At 35.7% G+C, this 20,873-nt stretch overlaps 1 protein-coding gene across 2 annotated transcripts in view; it reads left to right on the top strand.

Annotated features, from left to right (window-relative positions):
* ZFYVE9 (zinc finger FYVE-type containing 9) overlaps nucleotides 1–20,873 on the top strand; it is a 128,822-nt gene that overhangs the window by 21,292 nt on the left and 86,657 nt on the right. For both annotated transcript variants that reach the window (XM_054573040.1, XM_054573050.1), the window contains exon 2: nucleotides 15,286–15,391. The gene's annotated coding sequence lies outside the window, so the exon portion shown is untranslated. The remainder of the gene's footprint in view (nucleotides 1–15,285; nucleotides 15,392–20,873) is intronic.

The raw sequence follows: 20,873 nt of genomic DNA on the forward strand, positions 1-20,873 counted from the left end.
TGTGATCTCTATTTGTTTTCTGTAAATATAGCCTTTTGACAGTCATTAATGAGCTTTGCTGTATACCCCTGTGCATATGGTTCTCAATAAAAGGTTTTGAACAAGGGGGCTTGAGGCCTTCTCCACTAGAGGGAAGAGCCACCATGTCTCATCTCCTGGCAAACAGAGAAGTGTTTGCGACAACTTGTGTTTATTCCCCCTGATCCGTGACAACCCTTGGATGGGGTCTGCAGGATTCAGAGCCCCCGCTCCCTCCTGAGCTGGCTCCGGACAGTAACCTTCAGATCCAGGAGCACCCCATGCTCCCCACAATGTGACAAACTGTGAACAATAAGTGGAATTTGTTTTGAGATAGCTTTGTTGCTTAAGTGATTTTGATTAGTAATTATGTATTGTTATGTATAGATTACATAAAAAGCACTTGTCTCTGAGTAGACTCTTAAATCCACTGGGACAGTGGTTCACTTTACAGGTTTATAAGCATATAAAGCACAGCGAACTGTAGCAGTTTAAACATAGTTGAGATAAAGTTTTTAAATAATTACTTTGCCAGTGTATTAATTTTTACTGAGAAAAAAGAGCACATAATAGCATAATATTTGTTGACTGTTACTGGAAGAATTTGAGTCAGTACCAACTATTATAAAACTATTAACAGTGTCTGCCTTTTGTACAAACAAGTTCTAAGTCATATCTAGCTTAGGAGGAAGAAGCAAATAGAGAAGTATCCATTTTGTTATATTCTGTGGATATTCTTTTTAATCTTCATAAGTCTTTTGATGTGGGTGGTCTTGCACTCAGTTTACAAATGAGCAAATTGAAACTCAGAGATTTATTAACTTGACTAAAGTCACCTGGTGAATGCTCTTTTCATTTTGTATCATATTTGTATTCAACAAATATGTCAGGCTTTGGAGATGCAGCCATGACCCTGTCAGACATGATTCTTTGCCCTCATGAAGTGAATTGTTTGGAGTCCTATTACTGAGTCTTGGAGCCATATTTCATATAATATTGACATATATTTGTAGGATACTTTATAAAATATTTTTGCATTTTTACCTAATTTACAATTCTTATTGCAGTTTTGTGATACTGGTGGGTTTAATATTATTGATATTATTCCCATTTGAAAACTGAAGGAAACTGAGACTTAGGGATATTAAGGTCATGTGGTTAGTAAGTGGTGGAGGTAGCACTCAGTCCCAGGTCATCTGGCTCCAAGAATCCTGTACTTCTTCCATTACACTACATTGTTTCATTGTTTCACATGAAACTATATAGCCTTGATTGCCAAGTGTGATATCCTGGAAAGTAACCAGCTCAGCAGCACTTAGCAAAGCAGAGCTCTACCAGGCAAGCTGAAAAAATATCAAGAGGCTCAAGCAGCTGTGTCTAGACTGCTGAAATTAACTCTTAAAAAAACAAAAAACACAGTGATAAGAGATACATGAGAAATATTGCACAGAAATGGTCTCAGCCTCATATGGATGGGCTTCCAGGGCCTTCCTAGTCTTTATTCCTGAGCAAAACAGACAGTAAATTTAAGAGGAAGAGACCCAAGCAACACAGGACTCTATACAGAGTATGTGCAGCTGCAAATCAGTGTGAAATCTCTATGTGAGGAAGGGAGTGCTTGTTTTATATTGACTACCTCAGCTATTTACTTTCATGCAAGTACAGAGATAGTGATCTATTCAGTAAAAACATTTGAGTGCTTCCTCTGTGTAAAAGCTCTGTGAGACATTGTGGGAGTGATACCAACATAAGCATGAAACCATACTTGCCCACAAGGAGCTTGTGTAACCTGGTAAGGATATTTTACATTCATTCAAACAATACTTGTTCATGAGTATATTATGTATCAGACCCTGTACCACGAGTTTAGGAGACAAGAGTAGAGATAACATAGAAACTGCCTCTAAGCCTTTAGCTTATATTTCCTATTGTTTGGAGAGTGTTTCTTTACCTTCTTCCCCTAAATCTAAGCAGTTAAAAGCCTTTTATAGTACAGAGCAGGACCTGAAATTCTCTTAGCAAAATAGCAGTCAGTACTGCTGTTCTTGTGACTTGGCCTCAAAGAGAACCCAATAGTTTATGAGTCAGAGCTTAGGTGTCAACTAGAAAATATATACATCGTATTTAACAGTCAAAGGATTAATGCCCAGGATATGTAAAAACTTTGATGAATCATTAAGAAAAATACAAACATTACAACAGAAAAAAATGAGCAAAGGATTTGAGGAGATCACAAAATACAAAAGGTAAAAATAGACGTAAATCTTATTAGTAATCAGAGAAATGGTGATTCAGTAAAGCAATACTATTTTTCCCTCTCTTACTGGAAAAAAAATAAACTTTGATAGTAGCAAATTTAAGTAGTGATGATAAGAAAACTTTAGGGACTTTATCAATGACAGGCACAACAATCCCGTGAAATAGGTACTATTATTATTACTGTTAAAAATTTTTTTTTTAGTTACTGATTTTAGAGAGAGAGGAACGGGGAGAGAGAAACACTGATTTGTTGTTCCACTTATTTACTCATTCTTGGCTGGTTCTTGTATGTGTCCTGACTGAGGATCGAACCCAAAACCTTGGCTTATTGGGATGAGGCTCTAATCAACTGAGCTACCTGGACAGGGCCTGTTGCTGTTTTCTTGATAAGGAACTTGAGAAATAAGGATAGAGTGACTTGCCCAAGGTCAGACATCTACATTTGGTGATCCCAAATTTGAACTCAGGCAAATCTGTCTCTAGAGCCTACCCTCTGAATCATCAAAACAGTGCCCTTGTCTGGGTTGGTTACCATTATGTTCTATGCTCAGCCTCTAGAACAGTGCCTATCATAAAGAAAGCACTTAAATATATGTTGAATGAATTTTTAAAGTGAAAATGTATTAGACACATCATTTTGGAGGATAATTTGTTACTATCAAAGGACACACATTATAAACTCAGTAATTCCATTTTTTAATGAGTATCTTACAAAACCACATATGTAAGGAAGCATGCACAAGTGTATTCATGGCAGCATTTCTTGGTATTTGTGGAAAATTAAGGGAAAATTTAAATGCTTATTAGTGCTATAAATAACTAATAAACATATAAGTAGTTATATGTAGTTAATAAATATAAGTAATTAAAACTATGGTATGGGTATATTTTAGAATTCTGCATGTACAGTTAAAATAAGTGAAATAGTTAATCTGGAAAGATATCTAGGATATATTATTGAATGAGAAAAACACATTCTAGAACTTTTCGTACCAAAATAAATTCTAGATGATGGAAGAGTAAAACAAATAAAAATGATCATGAAAGCAGAAAAAACACGGATGAATATTTTTATAATATTGGAATGAGGAAGGACCTTTTTGTAAGTATGATGTGAATTGTAGAAGCCATAGAGAAGAATGGTGAATTTGACTACATAAAAATGGAAGATTTCTTTGTAGAAAAAAGAACAAACATTAAACTAGGACAAAGATTCTAAACATGATCTACATAAAACATATTTACAGGCAATTTGTAGAAAGGCCAATAAACATATGAAAATTGTAAATAGATATTCAGCTTTTACTCATAATTAAAAATACAAATTAGAAAAATAGGTTTCATTTTTACCTGTGAAGTTGGCAAAGATTGATAATATTAACTATGAGCTTATAGGAAAAAATCTTTATATTCTTGGGGGAAATATAAGCACAACATGTTTGGTGGAAATTTTGGCAATATTTATTATAATTTAAGATGTATAAGACCTTTGTCTCAAATTCCACTTTTAGGGATTTATTGTTCATTAAAATGTCAAGATACATGCACAAAGATATCCATTATATTGTGTATAGGTATACAAATATGGAAACAAGGTGTTCATTGGTGGGATGAGAGTTCAATTGTATAACCATATAATAGAATGCTGTTCAGCTTTTAAAGACTGGCAAATGTAGATAAAATGCATGCCTCATTTCACATTATTCTGCAGTGTTGATTGATTATAGTGCTCTGTTAAATAACATGTATGAACGTATTCTAACAGCAGATATGTATACAAGGTCTGTCCAGAAAAAGTTCAGCCATTGTTTATAGAACAAGAACGATTTGCATGAGATTGATGTAACCTGGCAGCCAAGGAGAGTGGACTGAATGCACATGCATAAACAATGACAACTTCACTGTACTGGTCAGTGGGGGTGGTAGATGCCGTTCAGTGAGCATGGGTATTGTGGGGCCGTGGCATTCAAAATGACTAAGTGAGTAGAGCAACAAATCTACATCAAATTTTGCATTAAGCTTGACCATTGTTCTACGGAAACTCTATGATTCAGGAGGCTGCAGTTACAGGTAATTGGTGATTGGCAGCTTCATCACAACAACATGCCTGCTCATGTATCATGTTTCATGCAGAATAGAGTTTTTTGACGAAACATCAAATCACCCAGGAGACCCAGCCCCCTGACAGACCAGATTTGTTGTCCTGTGATTTCTGTCCTTCCCCAAAACTAAAATCCTCTTTGAAAGGGAATAGATTTCAGACCATTGATGAGATTCAGGAAAATACAATGGGGCAGCTGATGGTGATTGTGAGATCTCAGGGTGCCTATTTTGAAGGGTACTGATGTGTCATTGTCCTATGTACAATGTTTCTTTTATCTTCTTCAATAAATATCTCTTTTTCATATTACATGGCCAGATCCCTTCTGGACAGACCTCATATATTTTTTAAAAATCTATTATATTTTGTATGGTGATAGACAGTTATAGATTTAATGTGATGATTATTCATAAGGTATTACAGTGTCATATCATTATATTGTATACCCAAAACTAACATAATATTGTATATCATACAACTCTACTTTAATTAGAGATATCTATTTTGGTACCTCATTGATTTAATCTCTTACTCTGCTCTCCATACTATTATCTGTATTGGGAACATTAATAAATTTAGAGGTACTTTTGTCTTGTGTTTATATGTTATTGAACTAGAGTTTTTCTTTTTTCTCTTATTAGCTAAACAGTGAAGGAGGAGTGTTATTTTCAAATATATACATACCCAGTTGTTAAGAGTCTAAGATACAAAACCAGTTTTCCTGGGTTCAGGTCCTGGCTCTGCTGCTGTGTGTAACTTTGTGCAGGGTGACTTCTTTTTGCCACCATTTCCTCATTATTTTTTCCAAAAATATTGGATTGCTTACTGTATGCCAGACATTATTCTGGATGCTACAATACAACAAGGAGGATTAAGACAAAATCTACTCTCCTGAAGTATATCTACATTCTAGAGGGCTTAATTCTATGTATACTATTTAGGGTTATTAAGAGGATTAAGAGTTTAATACCTATAAAGTACTTGGAACAGTGTGGTGTACATAGTAAGTGGACAATAAAATATTAATATTCCCTCTCCAAAAAGACACAGTGTTGATTTTGTAAACATTTTTGTTAAATACAATTACATTACGGGGTATACGGAACCATTTGTTTCAGCATAGTCTTACATTTGCCCTTACTCTGGGTACTCTCATACACTCTGTCATTGAGCTCTAACTTGGCAGCCAGTAAGGAAGTGTTCTGCCATCTTAATTTGAGTGTGCTAGATGTTGAGGGGCAAAACGTACAGTGGTTCTTTTAAGGAGTCTTGATAGAAGTGGTAAAGAAATCAGGAGGGTAGGCATCAACAAACTATTAAGATTGGTGAATTGAAAATCATCATACAGATCAATAAAACCTGAGAGGACTGACTAATAATTATATAGCATTTAATGAAAAAATTAAATATTATAATTTATTTGTGAACTCACAAGATCTCAGTATGTATTCATAGAATAAATATTTATTTACTGCCTGTCAGGTGCTATGCTTAGTGTTGTGAATAACTTTGGTGAACAAAATAGTCATGGAGCCTAACCTCATACAGTTTATATTTTACAACATTACAAAAATAATTACAGAGGTATAAGAGCTGTGTAGGAAACCTAGTCGGGGGGAGGTCAAAGGGGACTTTCTTGAGGAACTGAGATTTAATCTGAGACCTGAGGTTGAGTGAGTTTGTATTAGTCAGGAGGAGAGAATCAAAAGAGTTGGAAACAGCAGTCCATGGATGGGGAGCAGCATGGATAAAGGACAAGAGGTGTGAAAGAACATGATACTCTTAAGGACTAGGAACTTGTCAACATAGATGGAGAGAAATAAACAAGAAGGAAGGTGGCAAAAGAGCAAGCTGGAGAGTTAGGCAAGGGTTAAATTATGCAGGATTTTATAAAGTCATAGTAAGGAGTTTTGACGTTAAGTGCAATAGAAAACAGTTGAAGAATTTCAAGTAGAAGAATCACTTTATTAGCTTTTTAAAAAGATTATTGTAACTGCTGAGTGGAGAATGAGTTGGGGGAGGAAATGGCAGAGTAGGTATGAGAAGATCATTCAAAGATCATGTCAGCATCCAGCTGGAATAGTGCTAGCTTAGTCCAGAGTAGTGGTTGTAGAGAGAGTAAATGGGTTTTCATTCATTTTAGGAGATGATTGAATGTTGATGGTGAGCATCATGGAGAAGGAGGGATAGGGAATGACTATATCATGAGCAACTGGGTAGATGATGATGTAAGGAACAGAAGAAACTGTTGATTAGTGTGAGAGTAGATGTACATAGTGAGTTTGAGATGTCTGTGAAACATGGAGACTTGCATAGGCACTCTATATACAGGTTTAGAACCCAGAAAAGAGGTCTAAAGTGGAGAAAAGGATATTAGGACTTGTTAACAGATGATGTTTGAAGCAATGGTAGTAGATAGAATCCTTTGGAAAAGAAGACAAATCAAGAAAAGAGGACTGAGTACAGAACTCTGAGTAATTTCAACAATTAAGATTGGGTAAAAGAGGAGGAGTCATGGATGAAGGTGAGAAGGAGATGTCAAAGAAGTAAGAGAAAATCAGAATTTTTAGTGTCATACAAGACATGGAAGAGTTTCATAAAGGAGGAAGATGTGATCTATAATTTGAATGTTGCTAAGGTGGAGAAAGAAGCCAGAAAAGAATAGGGGCATGCATGGGAGGTAAGGTGGAAGGAGGGAGACATTGAGAGTTGACAACTTTTGAGAAAATATATTCCTCTTAAATGTGAAGGGTTCAGTGTTTGAAACTTGAGGTGTAGTAAAATATCCAGATGTAGAAATATTGTATGTTAGGTAGGTGAAGCCATGGTCCTGGAACTTGAGTGAGAGGTGAGGGTTACAGAAATCTTGAGTCATTCACATGGAGATGGTAGTTGAAAACTTTAGAAGAAAAGGGAGCCAAAAATAGAACTGGGAGAGCACTTACAGATAGAGATTTTCTTTGGGATTGTCAGTAAATAATACTGTAAAATTCATATAAAAGTAATTTGAGCATGGACTTGTTTCATCCAACTCAGTTATCCCAGACTTTGGCTGAGTCAATTCAGGTTGTGCTCTTTCTAAATTTGAAGTTGTTAAAAGAAAAACACAATGCTGCTCTAAATGCCCACAAAAATTTGTCAAGATGAGCAAAGATAGTATTTAGTATTACTGCAAGTAATTAAGGTATAAAATTTGTGAACCTACCAATTTGGCTAGTTTTCCAATTGTTGGTCATGATGTGTGAAATATATCACGTGTAGTAATTGAATTAGTGGTGAGTCATAACTCTACTTTACATATACTCTTAAGGTGACTCTTGATGTATACAATTTGTGGTATATAAATTATAACTCCCTGTCAGCCTGCTATGTACAATGACCCAAATGATAAGGCCCTATCACCAGTGAATTTCTCTCGCATGTATTATTTACTTGTAGATCATAGAATATCAGAATTAGTGTCTGATCTTTGAAATTTTAGGTATGCAATTAAAGTTAAAACTGTGATTTTGATATTGTTTGTCTCAATTTATATCCTTATATTGGTTATATTTGTTAAGACTTTTGTTGCAAGTTAAAGCAACCCTCTGAAGCTTACTTAAGAAGAAAAGGAAATTTTAAAAGGATAACTAGGATATCTCACAGAATCCAAAAGCAGGGATTGCAGCTTCATCTCTCAAGGAGAGTGTAGAAGGGTCTGTGATTCATTCAGCTAAGATCAGGAACTCACATCAGTTTAATATTTTGTTTAGGTTGATAAATTTCCCCTGAATATGGCATTTTATCTCACAATAAAAATTTATGCGTGTGTATGGAGAGGCAGGAAACTAGGATTCTGTTGGCAAAGATAATCCAGTAGGTATCTGCTGTCTAGAAATTAGAGATAAGAACTTGAGCTGATATAGTGTTAATTAATCATTCAATCATTAACAAACAATCTGTATGCTACTTTAGGGATGTTGTATCTCTGAATAGTTTCTGACCCTATACCAGGTATATACACGTTTGTTTACATAGCCTTGAATGTATTACTCGAAATATGAGAATTATACATGCTCCTTATTTTAGTGCCAATCTCAAATCCGTTGCTGTTCTACAGATTTGAGCACATACGTACATTTGATACATCTGTTATCATCATGTTTCACAATATTTGTTAAACTACTGTGCTTTTTGTCTTAAATAACCACCTGGTTCTAATTCAGTGTTTGTGAAAGATGCCAGATTGATATCCTGGAAATTGAAGCCTTGTGTGAATGTGGGATAGCAACAATGTCAACTTCCCAGATCCTGCTTTCTCAATGTACTTCGGTCTTGATTTGCAGGAATAAAGACCTTCTCAAAGATTATCTCATTTCTTTTTTCTGCCACTGTTAGTGAGAGTGTTCATATTTAAAGCGTTTTATTTTAGGATCACATGTACTTAGCCTCTTCAGAAAGTTGAACAGTTAGGTAACTTTTTTGTTCCTGTATTTCTTTTCATTGTTCAGACTTGAATTGATCACGTAAGACCAATGGCCCTGTTGTAGTAATTGTATAAATAAACCAGTCTGCTGGTTTGTTTTATGGATCAAATCACACTTCGCCTTTTTTTAAAATTCTTTCACACAAATTGCTTTTTGATGATAATGATAGCTACCATTTATTGAGCACTTATATATCAAATCAGAATGAGGCATTTTATATAAACACATTCTTCTTTATCATTAAAACTATCCTACAAAGTATAGTTTTCATATAAAATATAAAGAAACTGAGACTTTGAAAAGGGAAATAGTTTGCTCAAAGCAGCAATGCTGTTAAATGCTAGAGCATGAATTCCAAACTGGATTTGCCAGTGTCCTGTGCCAGTGCTCTTTCACAGAGCTCCACTGACTATTCATAGAAGGTGTTCCTTTGGATTGAACGTACAAGCAGGTCTGTCATGTGTTTGTTGGTCATTTGATTTGGAATTCAGTTTTGCTAGATATTCCATTGTACACATAGATACTCCTGAATTACACTTTTTCTTTCTTTAAAGGTAAGTCATCAAACCAATAGGAGCTGTCTGAAAAGTTGTGATTATGGATAGAAAGCCTTGGTAAAACATGGTTTAAGTTCAAACTGTCCTGCAGTATGCAAGCTAATAATTTTATGTTGTTACTAATAAACTTTGAAATAATAAGTACATTAGAGTCATAGTCTCAGCACAACTCTTGGGATGCTTTGTATGGAAAGATTTCCTAGGTGGAAGTGCTGTGAAAGTAAATCCTTTAGTTATTTTGCTTGCTGTCACAAGTGGTTATGAGCACTTACTCTGTGCCAAACATTATGCCAAACATACATTAGGGAAGCCAGACAGAAGTCCCTATCCTGAAAAACCTCAATAGCCTGGAAGGGAGAGACAAGTAGTTTAAAAAACCCTAATTCAGTTGATGAATGTTACGATAGAGGAAGTAAAGATAAGAGAAAGGGGCACCTTCCCAGACCTAGATCAGAAGGGCTTCCCTGAAGATGTGATGTGTAGGGTAGGATAAGGAAGATAAGTACAAATTAGTCAAATAACAGTGGCAGGATCAGAGTATTCCACACCTAAATAATAATGAGTGAAGGAATGTTTTACTTTGTTTTTTTTTAACAATTTTATTGAGATAGAATTTACATACAATAAGATTTTACTCTCTTAAAGTATATATTAAGTAGTTTTCAGTATATTTACAGAGTTGTGCAACCATCACCACTGTCTAATTCCAGAACATTCTCACCACCCCCAAAAGAAACTCCCATACCCATTATCAGTCACTCTCTATTCCCTCCCTGCCCTAGCCCCTGGTAGCAATGAATCTACTTTCTGTCTCTAAGGATTTGCCTATTCTGAACATTTCATATAAATAGAACCATTTAATATGTGGTCTTTTGTGACTGATTTCTTTCACTTAGCATGTTTTCAGAGTTCATCCATATTGTAACATGTAGCAGTATGAAGGCCTGTTTTGAGGAACAGGGATAGGCAAGATTGAGAATTGAAAGTTCAGTTGATCTGGATGACCAGTGCATAAAGTAGAAATTTGAGAATAAAGAGGTGTCATACTAGAGAGGTAAGCAGAAACCAAATCAAACAGAGCTGTGTGATAGAGATATGGACTTTATTCTAAGGGTAGTAGGATACCACTGAATTATATTAAGTACAGAAATAACATAATCAGATTTGTATTTTATATTTGTATAGAGAATAGGCTAGATGGCTACAAAATGAGTGTGGTCAGGGAGACTAGTTAGGATTCTTGCAAAAATTCAGGCAACAGAAAGATGGTGATAGTGTGTGATATGGGAATGGAGAGAGTAGATGAATTGAGAGATTTAAAAGGCAAGATTGATAAGATGTGGTGTTAGATTGAAGGTAGAGGTGGGGAGAAGAAGAGGTAGCATCTAGAATGGAATTCAAGGTTTTGGGTTGGTGAACCAGATCGATAATGATGCATACACTTATTAAAGGCCTCGGTAGCCCTGGCAGGTGTGGTTCAGTGGATTGAGTACTGGCCTGTGAACCAAAAAGTCACCAGTTTGATTCCCTGTCAGGGCACATGCCTGGGTTGCAGGCCAGGTCCCCAGTTGAAGGTGTGCAAGAGACAACTGATCGATGTGTCTCTCACATTGATATTTCTCTCCCTCTCTTTCTCCCTTCCTTCCCTTCTCTCTAAAAATAAATAAAATCTTAAAATTAAAAAGAAAAAAGGAACTGGTTAGCTAAATGAGTTTCCAGGGTGCCAGTCTACAAGGAGTACTAGAATGGTTCTGGAAAGTTAATGAGATTAAAAAAATTTCATTTACCAGAAGTCTTTACTTACTAGTAGAGTACTGTATGTTGTTTAGAGGAAAACTTTGATATGTTACTGTAGAAGAAGGTAGATGCCCTCCCTCACCTTAGTTTCTTGCTTTAATAATGAGGTGTTTCCTAAACTCTTCTCAAAGGCTATTTTATTGAGTGGGATTTGCAAATTTGGAGTCAGTGCTAAATAGCTTGGTAGAGGAGAAACTGCCATTAGTGGGTCTTCTTTTTTGCCTGTCTCTCTTATGTTTCTTACTCTTTTCTTTAGAATATATTGGATTGGGTTGAAGAGTAACAAATTATTAACCTACTGTTACATATAATAAACTACACCAAAGCATAGTGGCTTCAGACAGCATAATTGTTATCTCTTGTGGTTCTGAAGATTGATTGGGCTTTGCTAGGTGGTTTTTTCCTAGGGTCTTCATACATTTGTAGTCAGACAGTGGCTGAGCCTTGCTCATTCACATGTATGAGGTTCACAGGCCAGATCACCTATATATGTCCTTTCCATGTAGTGTTTCTGGCATCATGATCACCAGATTCCAAGAATGAGTGTCCTGAGACAACGAGACAGAAACTGTATTAGCTTCAATGACCTAGCCTTAGAAGTTACCATAGTGTCCCTTCTGTTTTGCTCTATTAGTTGAGGTAGTCATAAAGGTCTGCCCAGGTTTAAAGGAAGAGGGTATAGATTTCACCACTCTTGCAAGAAAATCATGTGGAATGGGAGATACTATAGCAGTCATCTTTGGAAATACAATCTACCACACCTACCTTGATAGCTCTGCTCAGACTAGGAGAGGGAACCAAGAAAGAGGACTTTGGAATATTGAATGCAGTTTTGTACATGTTGAGTTTAATTCCTTGCCAGACTTCCTGGTGGAAATGTTATTAAGAAGCTTGGTTACTAAGCAGATACTGAGTTTGTTCTGTGGTGAGTAGTATTAATCAGAGCCAAGAGGAAACGATACCTAACTGAGTGTATTATCTAGTTTATCTTCCTCATTTTTTCCTTTTTTTTTTTTTCCCCCTCAGAGCCAAGATAGGAAACGATACTTAACTGAGAATATTTTCTAGTTTAGCGTCTTCATTTTTTGGGTTTGTTTTTTTTTTTAACCTATGGCAAGGATTTTGGAAGTTATCACCTTCATAAATCTCTTCTGCTATAAACACATCCACATTAGTGATTCCTGTAAATTGCTTGAATCTTATATTTAAAAAATTATTTTATCCTCACGTGGGGACATTTTTTCATTGCTTTTAGAGAGAGGGGAAAGGAGAGAAGCATTGATTGGCTGTCTCATGTTTGCATCTGGACAAGGGATTGAATCTGCAGCCCAGGCATGCTCCCTTAACTGGGAATTAAATGTGCTACCTTTAGGCTGCTGGATGACACTCCAACCAGCTGAGCCACACTGGCCAGGTCTGCATCTTATATCTTAAACATCAGTTTTATTCATGTCGTTATTTTTTATATGTTTGTGTTTTGAATAAATCTTGGTATCTTAATTTTAGGTGATTTTTCTTTCTCTTTCCCCGTATTATAATTAAAAATTATGTGTCCCAGGGAGATGATTTTTTCAAATCTTTGTATTTCCTATTTTCTTACTTTTTCAGTTTTCATATTTTAAAGTAAAAATGTAAGTAGTTTGGGTTTTTTATTAATTGAAATTCACATATCTTTAATTCTATTTCCTTTTATTAATATGTAATATACATTTATCCTAAGAAAAATTAGGACTATAGAGGCTTGAAAACAGTGTAAATCATCCAAACACTGTTGAGAGATTCTCCATTATATTTTGGTGTATATTTTTTTAAGACTTTTAAGGTTTTCTCCAAATATGGAGTCTTACCATATGCGCCATTTTGTAAATTGCTCATTTCAGATGACGTTTAGGTTTTTCCCAGTGTTTTACTATTTTAAACATCAATGTAATAGTGACTTAATCTATATCTTTCCTATTTATGCAGTTACTTCTTTAAGATAAATACATATAAGGGTAATTATTATATCAAAGGATCTGTGATTATATAATAACGATAAAATTTCCCAACTATTTAAATCCTTGTCACTTTTTTCCTCTCCCACCAGAGAATTTCTCTGTTTTTGTTTTTCTCTTGCATTTGCTTGCTGTTCCTCTCACTTATGACACACATTCACAAATATTTATTTCTTAGGGAGGGAGGAATCTTTATCGTGAAACTGATTACTTAAATATGGATTTTATTTCATACAATTTATTTCTTCATGAAGCATTTGTTAAGCACTATGTGGTATGCCATGGGTTAGATAGGAGGACATAGTCCTTGTTCTCAATTAACTCTTACAGTCCACTGGGGAAGATAGACATTCCAGGCATATCAGAAGGTGGAGATAAGGTTCAGGGTTGAAAGAAGAATGACTAAAGAAAATGTACTGTGAAGTCATAATTGTAAAGTTGAGGCCAATCAGCATCTGTGTGATTTTCGTCCAGCCATATTTAAGTTGTTTGGGGGAATGTAGACAGTGGGACTTAACCAGGTTTGAGGTCTTGCCAGCTGAGGCTAGAGGTCAAAGGGATATGGTTCCAGGAGAAAAACCTATTATGGTTGGGGTAGTTACATGGTATTATTGGACTTGTCTCACACATTGAAATATACATGTGCACACACATACAGGATTTGACTTTGAACCTATAGCGCTAATTTTATTTGTTTTAAAAAATCTTCAGTTAGCTGGGTTTTAGGGGGGAGGACCTTTTGCCTCCTCATTCTCATTTTGGCTTTGGTACTTCTACCTCATACTGCCCTTTCATACTTCTGATATGATTTAGTTCTTTTTGATAAATTTAAGTCTATTTTTCAGCATCAACAACTCTTCTCATTTAGAATATATAGCATGTACTTACTTTTTCGATTTCTCAAGACAGGAAAATCTCTCACCAGTGATTCTCATTGCATTTTTTAAAATTGGTTTAAAAAATTGGTTAAAAAAATGGTTAAATTGGCAAATCTGGAATTTTAGGCCTTTTTCTTATCCTCTTATTTTTTAGTAAGCACCTAATTTTCACAACAGATGATGGAATCATGTTTCTAATGTCAGGAAATATCTTTCATTGTCTCAGTTTATCTTTAAAATGAAATGTTTATTAGATGATCTCTAACATACCTTCTTGTTCTGAAGATTCTATGACTATACAGGGTCCAGCACAAATAATGTCTCTCTTTTATTACTAAGTCTTTTATTACAAAATCATAAGCATGTAATTCAGGCACACCATATGACACTTTAGGTAAAATGTTCCAATTAAAACTATAAATTATTACGCCCATATTATTACCCTACCAACCACACTCAAGCAGGTATATTTTACACAGATAATCAGTTTTATTCTGATTAGTTTCAACTAGGCTTTTAAAGAATTTTAAATTATCTCTGAGCAGTTCTACAGGCATTTGTTGGACTACTATAACTTCATAGGTATTATCATATATTCAGAAGAAGGAAATAACATTTGAGAAAGCTTTGTCTTTTGCATGCCCCTGACAGTATAGGTTAAAATTGGGTTAATAGAGTCATTGCTTCTAAACAGAAGAGGTCTGGAATCATGAAACTCCATTTGGAGGAAAAAACAGGTTGTTTGGCAATAACAGTTTTAGCAGGAAGCTTTTGAATCTCATTTTAAGAATTTTGTATAGGTAGGAAAAAATCACACAAACAGGACTTTCTTGTGAAGCAACAATCTTGTTAGCCTTGGTTTCTTGGAGGGCCTATTATAATATAAAACCAGTGGTATTTTCATGAATTAATATAGTTAGAGGCATTGGGTAGAAAGTGCCTGTCTTGATGTTTCACTCCGTATTATCTGTTGAAAGTAAGTGTGCACAAATTCTTAACTGCTGAAACATTTACTTATTGGCCTTTTTGGACAATAAAATGTGTCTGCTGCTGCATTCTATTCCATGCTGGCTACATCTTTGAATCTGAAGATGTAATTGTAATTTATTCTTTAAGCCGTGTAGTTTTTGTTTGTCTGGTTATGATAGATTTATATGAAGAAAATTAGGGCTTATTGCTTTAGCAAATGTAATGAGCAGTGTGTTTTTTCTTTAGGATCAAACAGAGCATATTGAATCAGCAGGACTGGCTGGTAGCACAACAGGCATCATGAGTAAGCACAGAGAAGTCTGTTTCTTATCACGTGTGTAAGAGGAAAAAGGTAAGGAAACCAATGTTCTTATTTCTCTTACAGCTTAAGAAAACAACGAGATCTATAGGAAACAATGCTCATGTATATATGCTGCTTGCTTCATTTAAAACATAGTTTCTTGGTAAATCAGGAGTGTAGTGTTAAGAAAAATTAGACTTAAATTCAGAACAAAAGATTACTTTAAAATTACTGTTGAATTATGTCAAAAATGCTAATTTCTCTACCCGTGCTTGGCTTCTCCCTTTTAGAGTCAACTTCTGTCTTGAACATAGAAAGGTAATTTCACCAAGAAAAAGAACATGGATTTGATCAGCATTGTTAAGAGCAAATAATAGTAATCTATCCAATTAATGTTATTTATATTTCTTAGTTGTCATGCAAGAGTTCAATAATTAAAGCTAATTTAGAGGTGGGGGAATCGGAAATACAGATTTAATTACATTATTTTGTATTTTTAGACTACAGGGTCCAGAACAAATAATGCCTCTCTTTTATTACAAAATCATAAGCATGTAATTCACACACACCATATGACACTTTAGGTAAAATGTTCCAATTAAAACTATAAATCATTGATGGAGAGCAATACTTTGAAGCAGAAAATTGGAAATCTTTTTTTAGTTCTTGTAGAGTAGGAATCATTGACTTTTTCCTGATTAGAAATCATGTTTGATTATTGAAGTGGTAGAAAATGGTGATGGGGTGGAGGATGTATAGACGAGATTTATTTCAGAAACTGATTATGTCACAGGAAGAGTTGAGTAAGCATAGAGAGTAAACCATGTTATGCTCATGAATGTGAAGAATTAATATCATTCCCAATCATGAGTGAGAGGCAGGCTAGGAATTCTAATTTCAGAATGGTCATATTATTGGCATTCTGTTCCATCCTGCTCCATTGCTGAGTATAGGGGCCATTTGGGGCAGTTTTCCCCCAGCTCTTGGTTTTATGCAGAGAGCCTGGTCTGGATCCCTTCATTGCAGAAACTTCAGTAAATTTGCAGCCAATATTTTTCAAATCCTGCTAGCTTTCAAAATGCATGAAGGTTACTGTCTTTGGACTGCCACCATTCAGTTCTCACTTATTACTGTGGCTTGGTGTCTTCCTGGTTTATGGCATTTGTGCATTTCCTTTTCTCCCTTTTGAATTTGAATGCATAAACTTTTAAAAAATAATCTATTTTGTCTGTATTCACAGTGGAAAGGAATGCTTCCTACCACAAGCTCATTACACTCTTTTCTTTTGAAAAATTTCAAGCGTGTGGAAAAATTCAGTAGTAAAATGAAGACTCATAAATCCTTTATCTAGATTCATCAGTTTTTACCATTTTGCCTCATTTTCGAGCACCTCTCTCCTTCCTCTCCCTCTCTTCCTCCTCGACTCTCTCACATACACACATTTTTTTTTCCTGAAACATTCAAAAGTTAGTTGCAGATAGCACTTCTCCCTGTTTTTTCAAATTATATTTTACTGATTATGCTGTTACAGTTGTCCCAATATTTCCTTCTTGCCCCCCTCTACCCTGCACTCCTGACTCCTTCAGGCAATCCCCACACCATTGTTCATGTCCCAGGACGTCATGTATACAAGTTCTTTGGCTACTCCATATCCTGTACTGTACTTTACATCCCCATGGTGATTCTGTAACTACCAATTTATACTTTTTAATCCCCTCACCTCTTCACCCATTCTTGAGACCCCCCCCTTCCCATCTGGCAACCATCAAAATGCTCTCTGAATCCATGATTCTGTCTCTGTTCCTCTGGTTTGCTTATGTTGTTTTTTAGATTCAATTGTTGAGAGATATGTATGTATTGCTATTTTATTGTTTATAGTTTTGATCTTTTTCTTTTCTTTTTTTAAAATTTATTTCTTTTTTATTTTTCAAATACATTTGTCTCTATTTACCCGCCATCACTTCCCCCTGTCCCACCCACCGCCGCCTCTCCCCCCTTAATCCTTCCCTGCCATGGCTTCGTCCATGTGTCCTTCACACCTGTTCCTTGATCTGACCCTTCTCCTTCCCCTCCCTGCTACCCACCTCCCTCCCTCCTGCCCGTCCCTGTCATTTTCTTCTATCTTTCAATGTTGCTGGTCATATTTTCCTTGCCTATTTGCTTTGCTGATTAGGTTCCACTTATAGGTGAGATCATATGGTATTTGTCTTTCACCGCCTGGCTTATTTCACTTAGCATAATGCTCTCCAGTTCCATCCATGCTGTCGCAAAGGTTAGTAGCTCTTTCTTTCTGCTGCGTAGTATTCCATTGTGTAAATGTACCATAGTTTCTTAATCCACTCACTTACTGTTGGGCATTTAGGTTGCTTCTAGCACTTAGCTAATGTAAATTGTGCTGCGATGAACATTGGGGTGCATAGGTTCTTAAAAATTGGTGTTTTGGGATTCTTAGGGTATCCCAGCAGTGGAATTGCTGGGTCAAAAGGCAGTTCCATTTTTAGCTTTTTGAGGTAATTCCAAACTGTTTTCCACAGTGGCTGCACCAGTCTGCATTCCTACCAACAGTGTACGAGGGTTCCCTTTTCTTCACAACCTCGCCAGCCTCCATTGTTTGTTGATTTATTTATGATGGCCATTCTGACAGGTGTGAAGTGGTATCTCATTGTGGGTTAATTTGCATTTTTCTGATGGCTAATGACGATGAGCAACTTTTCATATATCTCTGGGCCCTGTGTATGTCCTCCTTGGAGAAGTGACTGTTCAGGTCCTTTGCCCATTTTTTAATTGGATTGTTTGTCTTCCTGGAGTGGAGTCATGTGAGTTCTTTATATATTTTGGAGGTCAAACCCCTGTCTGAGGTATCATTGGCAAATATATTTTCCCATACTGTGGTCCCTTTTCATTTTGCTGATGTTTTCTTTATCTGTGCAGAAGCTTCGTTTTTTGATGAAGTCCCATTTGTTAATTTTTTCCTTTATGTCCCTTGCTCTAGGGGACATATCAGTGAAAATATTGCTGCGTGGGCTATCTGACAGTTTCCTGCTTATGTTCTCCTCTAGAACTTCTATGGTGTCGTGACTTACATTTAAGCCTTTTATCCATCTTGAGTTTATTTTTGTGTATGGTATAAGTTGGTAGTCGAATTTCAGTTTTTCATATGTAGCTGTCCAGCTCTCCCAACACCATTTGTTGAAGAGACTATTTTTACTCCATCTTAGGCTTCTGTCCCCTTTGTCAAATATTAATTGACCATAGAGACACAGGTTTCTTTATGGGCTCTGTATTCTGTTCCATTGATCTATGTGTCTGTTCTTATGCCAGTACCAGACTGTTTTGATTACAGTAGCCTTGTAATATAGTTTGATGTCAGGTATTGTGATCCATCCTAGTTTGTTCTTCTTTCTCAAAATTGCTGTGGCTATTCAGGGTTGTTTATGGTCTATATACATTTTTGAAATATTTGTTCTATCTTTGAAATATGTCATTGGTATTTTAATAGGGATTGTGTTGAATCTATAATTTGCTTTGGGCAGTATGGACATTTTGATGATAATTTTTCCAATCAGTGAACATAGCATATGCTTCCATTTATTTGTGTCTTCCTTAATTTCTTTCTTCAGTCATGTATAGTTTTCTGAGTAGAGGTCTTTTACCTCCTTGGTTAAGTTTATTCCTAGGTACTTTATTTTTCTCATTGCTATATCGAAGGGGATTTTTTCCCCTGATTTCTACTTCTGATGTTTCATTTTCGGTGGAGTCTTTAGGGTTTTCTATGTGCACTATCATGTCATTTGCAAACAATGATAGTTTTACTTCCTCCTTTCCAATTTTGATGCCTTTTATTTCTTTTTCTTCTCTGATAGCTGTGGCTAGGACTTCCAATACTATATTGAATAGAAGTGGTGAAAATAGACATCCTTGTCTTGTTCTTGATCTTAGTGAGAAAGCTTTTAGTTTTTGCCCATTGAATATGAGGTTGGCTGTAGGTTTTTCATATATGGCCTTTATTATGTTGAGGTATGCCCCCTTTATTCCCACTTTGCTGAGTGTTTTTATTATCATAAATGGGTGTTGTACCTTATCAAATGCTTTTTCCACATCTATTTAGATGATCATGTGGTTTTTGTCTTTCCTTTTGTTTTTGTGATGTATTATGTTTATTGATTTGCAAATATTGAACCATCCTTGGATCTCTGGGATAAATCCCACTCGATTGTGGTGGATGATCTTTTTAATGTATTTCTGGATGCGGTGTGCCAATATTTTGTTGAGGATTTTAGCATCTATATTCATAAGCGATATTGGCCTGTAGTTTTCTTTCTTGGTGGTGTCTTTATCTGGTTTTGGTATTAGGATGATGCCGTCTTCATAAAAAAGAATTTGGGAGTCTTCCCTCTTCTTGGATTTTTTGGCATAGTCTGAGGAGGACAGGGATTAGCTCTTCCTTAAATGTTTTGTAAAATTCTCCTGTGAAATTGCCTGGTCCAGGGCTTTTGTGTGCCGGGAGTTTTTTGATTACTGCTTCGGTTTCACCAGGTGTTATCAGTCTGTTCAGGCTTTCTGCTTCTTCATTCAGTGATGGAAGGTTATGTTTTTCTAGAAATTTGTCCATTTCTTCGAGGTTTTCAAATTTCTTGGCATATAATTGTTCACAGCAATTTCTTACAATCCTTTGTAGTGCTATGGTATCAGTTATAATTTCTCCTCTTTCATTTCTGATATTATTTATTTGGGTGCTCTGCCTTTTGTTCTTGATGAGTTCACTTAAAGGCTTATTGATTTTGTTTATCTTTTCAAAGAACCAGCTCCTGGATTTTTTGATCCTTTGAATTGTTCTTTTAGTCTCTGTGTCATTCAGTTCTGCTCTGATCCTCATTATTTCTTTCCTTCCACTCACTCTGGGCTTTGCTTGTTGTTGTTCCTCCAGTTCTTGAAGCTGGAGGGGTAGGTTGTTTATTTGAAATGTTTCTATCTTTTTAAGGTAAGCCTGTGTTGCTATGAACTTCCCTCTCAGGACTGCGTTTGCTCTATCCCATAGGTTTTGGACTGTTGTGTGTTCATTTTCATTTGTTTCCAGAAACTTTTTGATTTTTTCTCTTATCTCATTATTGACCCACTCATTGTTTAATAGAGTGCTATTCATGAGTTTGAATGATTTTGAGTTTTTCCCTTGAGGTTGATTTCTAGTTTCAAGCCCATGTGGTCCAAGGAAATGCTTATGCTTTCGATTTTCCTGAATTTGTTGAGGCTTGTTTTGTATCCTATCATGTGGCCTATCTTTGAAAATGTTCTGTGTGCATTTGAAAAGAATGTGTATTTTGCTTCTTTGGGATGAAGGGTTCTATATATGTCAGTTAAATCCATTTGATCTAATGCATCATTCAGTTCCACAATGTCCTTGTTGATGTTTTGTTTGAAAGAACTATCCATTTTTGACAGTGGGGTGTTAAAATCCCCTACTATCAGTGTGTTACTGTCTGTCTCTTTCTTAAAGTCCTCCAAGATTTTCCTTATATATTTGGGTGCTTCTATG

Source organism: Pteronotus mesoamericanus, unplaced genomic scaffold (assembly GCF_021234165.1).
Source record: "Pteronotus mesoamericanus isolate MK-2021 breed Mesoamerican mustached bat unplaced genomic scaffold, CSHL_Meso_final contig_105, whole genome shotgun sequence".
In the NCBI taxonomy this organism is placed as follows: Eukaryota; Metazoa; Chordata; class Mammalia; order Chiroptera; family Mormoopidae; genus Pteronotus; species Pteronotus mesoamericanus.